Source organism: Triticum urartu, chromosome 3A (genome assembly GCF_056163025.1).
Source record: "Triticum urartu cultivar PI428250 chromosome 3A, HENAU_Tu73, whole genome shotgun sequence".
NCBI classification, from domain to species: domain Eukaryota; kingdom Viridiplantae; phylum Streptophyta; class Magnoliopsida; order Poales; family Poaceae; genus Triticum; species Triticum urartu.
In genome coordinates, this window is record NC_141875.1 from 723,528,528 (window position 1) to 723,532,956 (window position 4,429).

Here is a 4,429-nt window from a genome sequence, read left to right on the forward strand (position 1 = left end):
GCAATTGCGCTATTTTTTCTTACGACTGTGCCCTCATAGGGGATCTTTTCACTGCATTTGTTTTGATCCGTGCGCACTTATCGGTGCTGGGTCACGGATGGGCTCGGAGGCCATCTTTTCGTCCGTGTGCACTTTTCGATGCTGGTTCACGGGTTGGGCTCAGCGGCCTCTTTTATTTGTGCGCTTTGGCATCTTTCGCAGCTGACAGCCGTGCATGATCCCCGTGTTGGCGATGCACTAGGCAGAATTCGGCCTAATAAACTGATCACATATTGATTAAACTTCCGGTACGGTACTATTCGTCCGGTGTATTTCTCGTCGCGCAAATGGGCCGGCCCATTTACTTCGTCCCTGTGCGTTGCCTCCTCTCCTTCCCGAGCCCCGACGACGCCTTCGGCCTTCTCACTCGCCGCCGGCGCCGCCACCGGGGTTGGCGCCGCCGGCCACTCCTATGCTCCCTCCAGTCTCGGAGTCCACTGACTCTGCTCATCCCCTCATTGGATTCGGCGCCTCCCTGAAACACGACCTCCGCCATGTGTTCGCCGCCTCCCCCGAAATCCTATCCCAGCCGCGCCCGAGCTCTGGTGGCCGTGACGGCGTCGCGTGCGCCCGCGGCGGCTCTCTCGTCGCCGGGACCTAGGGTTCGGGCATCCGTGCTTGGTGCCCCGCGTCTCGAGGTCCCCGTCCTCCGTCGTGAGGCATGCTTCGATCTGGTTTTCCCGACGTTTTGTGGCGAATTTGCTCCTGAATTATCAGGTGTGCATGCCCTGTTCTAGCATTCTTTGCTCATTTGTAAGAGATGAGTAGCGGGATGTCGTGCTAAACACACAACAAATATACTTGAACATTAACAAGAAAAGAACGGCGGAGAGATATTAGGATTTAGGAGTAGGGAATGTGGTTGTTCAGTGTGCAAGTGTCACGTCGATGTTCGTAGTCACTGCCATAAACAACGAACCCGCATGATCAACCAGGTTCCTGTAGAACTATGCGGAGAATCTGGTAGTATTGCATACCTGGTTAATTTTAATGCTCCTGTGTTTAGTACTCTCTTTCTAGGCATTGCTCTTAATTTTGAATAATGTGTTAGTGACGCCGAAAGTACTATAATCTAGAGACTAGAGATGAATTAATTTTGTTAATATTGTACTTGCTCTCGTAAACACCCTAGCTCTGTGAATTGGTCATTTCATTAGGTTCTGATTTCATAACTGTATAAAGTACATCTTTTTATTTATTTTTGTTAATTCCGCAGTTTATGCCCAAGCTGTCTAGTTGGAGAGGAGAGACGGGAATATAAACCAATTATGTAATGATACTATCTCCATTATTATCCTTAAAGGCCAGTTTTCTACGCAACTCAGGGAAAACTCATGGGTCCCCATCCTCTGTTTTTGTTTATCAATCATAGTTAGAAACCTCATGACAAACATAGCATTGAAACTATCCTGCAGATCTCGTGTCAGAGAATGAAACTACTCGGTATATCTTTATTTATGTAGTTTCTCCATTCTCGTCTAGATTTTGTAGTCTTCCTTTCAAATATGTGTTAATGACGTGGGTAAGAGTGAACTAATTCAGCTGTATATTCTACCATTTCAGATGCATTAGAATCCCTTAATTCTGGATTCGGAAAACCATCCAGGTCATGATGGAGTATTGGCCGCTTGAGCTTATTTCGCAAGATTACTTTGTAGAAAAGTTTCCTCCTATATCTACTGATTTTAAGTAGGTAAACTGAGCTTCCGTTTTCTGTATTTGATCGCACAAGTACTTTACAGAAGACTGGAAATTTCTGTGGTTGAGTTCTCTGCGAGATGACATGTGTTTCTGCATTTCTTTGCTGCATGTGTTTCCTAGTGGACTTTAGACCAATAGTATTTTCTGAACCAGTTTGTGTTATACGCCATGAATCACATGTTTCCTAATTGATTTAGTTGATGTTTACACATATTTCTTCAGCTTGCTTTCAAAATAAGTAGTGCAAGTAAGCAACGAAAAGGGCTACTAACTGAGTTTACCAGGTTTCCTGTTCTATCTGTGATATGCTATTACACAAGATTAAATGTGCAATGCTAGGGCTATCTGTTTAGATCTTATAAATTTTACATTCTGCTATGAGCAATGCTTATCAAATACTTTCTCTTTTTCATATAATCTTATGTGAGCAATGCATATTCCTTGTGTTCTAATATATATATATATATATATATATATATATATATATATATATATATATATATATATATATCTGAACTTGTTGTTTTATGTGCAGTAAGAGGAGGTTACAGGTCTTAAAATAATGATACAATTAGTTAGAATTTGACTCTACATGCACCGGCTAGAATGGAATAGCAAATGAAGCAACTGTTCTCCTGTTTTGCCATCATGATGAAATGCAATGAACATTTCCAGGTTGCTTATCCATGTGTTGTACATATATAATGAAACTAGTAAGCAAAAAGGATAATGTTTGTTCTCTGATTATGATAATTCTGACATGACTAAGGCTCTTATTATTTGGCTACAGAGATCTGGTTAGGACTATCCTAAAGAACTATTTCTGTTGGTCAAAGATGCTTAAAAATGACGAGTTGATATATGATGTTGCTTCAGTTGATAGCTGTGCAAATATGGAAGTTATATACGACGCTGTTTTGCTTGATAGCTGTGCAAATATCCATGTCGAAATCAGTTTCAATGGGAACCGATGGCTTTGTAATCGGTTCGAAAAACCGGCTATAGGAGTTCAGACCCGATGCTGATGCTGTTTCTGTAGTAGTGAACAAATATATATTTGTTGTAACACCGTGAACTTCTTTTTCCTTACCTGTAATGTTATTACAGCGTAGACTGTTCTAAATCTTCTTTTCTAGAGGAAAATATAGTTTGAAGCATGGGTTGGGGGAACTGCTAATGCATTTATCTGTTTTAATTAGTTAGCTATACTTACTATATCTTTTGTGTTTTTTAGGTAACCATCATCTACGTTCTTGATCATTGATCAATAAGCATTCATTTGCAGAAGAAAAACTACCCGACATGCTTGATCTATGGTGGAGCGCAGATGATCTAGAGCACCTATATGAAGCGTAGTGAAAAATATCGGAAGAGGTTGTTTTATGCCCTGTTTTGTTGTGGAATGGTATTGCTTTTAGTAGGCAGTTGGAAACCACTTGTTTAGACAAACCACAAACCAGAAACCAGATGAGAGGAAAACATTCTTTTCGTCTGTTGTTCACACGAGTACCCAAGAAATTTATTGTATCAAGTAGTAGTATTGTCTCTTGCCAAAAAAAAGGTAGTCGACTCTGTGACCTTGTTGCCCATAAGGTTTTTTTTTGCTGCTTGGAAGGTTTCATAAATTGTGACCTTTGTGGAGTGCCCTGCCTCAGTGATAATTTCGGTTTCATTGTGTCAAATAGACTTCCTATGAAGTTAACCTTCGTTGTAATTATGAGCATGTGAGCAAGTATTCATTCCCAGCTTGGTTCTTTTGCAAGAATTCTTGGTATTGTTTTCAGCTTCTGGTTTCCTCTGAATCCTAGAGAGATAAAATATGTTTCCTGTTTTCTTTACCCGATCACATTTTAAAATCTCAGCTAGGTAATCTGATTGGAATTTCAGCAACTACATGATCAATTTGTGTTGCGGTTATCCTATTTCCAGTTGTCTTATGTTTTAAAGTGGGTGTCATCCGTTGAGCTGCATGGTATTTTTTTCTGTAATATTATTATTGATTTTGGTCCCCTGCCCTACGCTGAAATCCTTTCAATATCCTCAGCTTCCATGCCCCGACCACACTGCAGTCCGTAATGTACATGAAGGGGAGGAGGAGGTGCATCGACAATAGTTTGAATCAGCTCGGGCAGCCGCCATAGTTGGTGATGCTGTGGAGTGGAGGAACTATGGCAGATGGCACTTCCCCTATACTGTTGTGAACTGCAGTAGACTGATGGCACCGTGGTTCACCTTCCATATATGTCTGGAATTTGCCAGGCAAGTAACTCATTATTCTTAAATCCCTGCTCCATTCTCCAGTCCAAATTCAATTAAAGCAAATAAATCGGACTAATCTTTAATGCTGATCAAGAAAAATGTGCATTGTAGAGATGTCCGTCTACCAGGACTGCTTCATGACCAGACTGCATCATAAGGGTTAGAGAAGAACCGGCAGGGGTGGTCTGCATCATCTCTAGTGGTAGCATGCAAGCCTTGATCTAGGTGCTAGCCAACATAATTAGTTCATGTTTTGTATGGAGAAGATTGGAGCTCTTCTATTGCTTCTTCTTAATACAGGCTAAATCACTGATTATCTTCATGGTATGTCTAATCATGCATTCTGTCTTCTGGCATTAAGCAAAGTTATTAGGCCTAGGCTTCGCACATTGAATTGATAATCTCTCTGAGTTTCTAGCTCTTTGAATTT

General features: G+C 41.1%; 1 long non-coding RNA gene across 1 annotated transcript; it reads left to right on the plus strand.

The window, feature by feature from the left end:
- The first annotated feature begins 345 nt into the window (after positions 1-345).
- LOC147982209 (uncharacterized) lies at positions 346-3,993 on the plus strand. Its single transcript, XR_015600005.1, has 4 exons — positions 346-756; positions 1,603-1,732; positions 2,975-3,114; positions 3,785-3,993. It is a non-coding gene; the product is annotated as an uncharacterized LOC147982209 (long non-coding RNA).
- Positions 3,994-4,429: the final 436 nt, after the last annotated feature.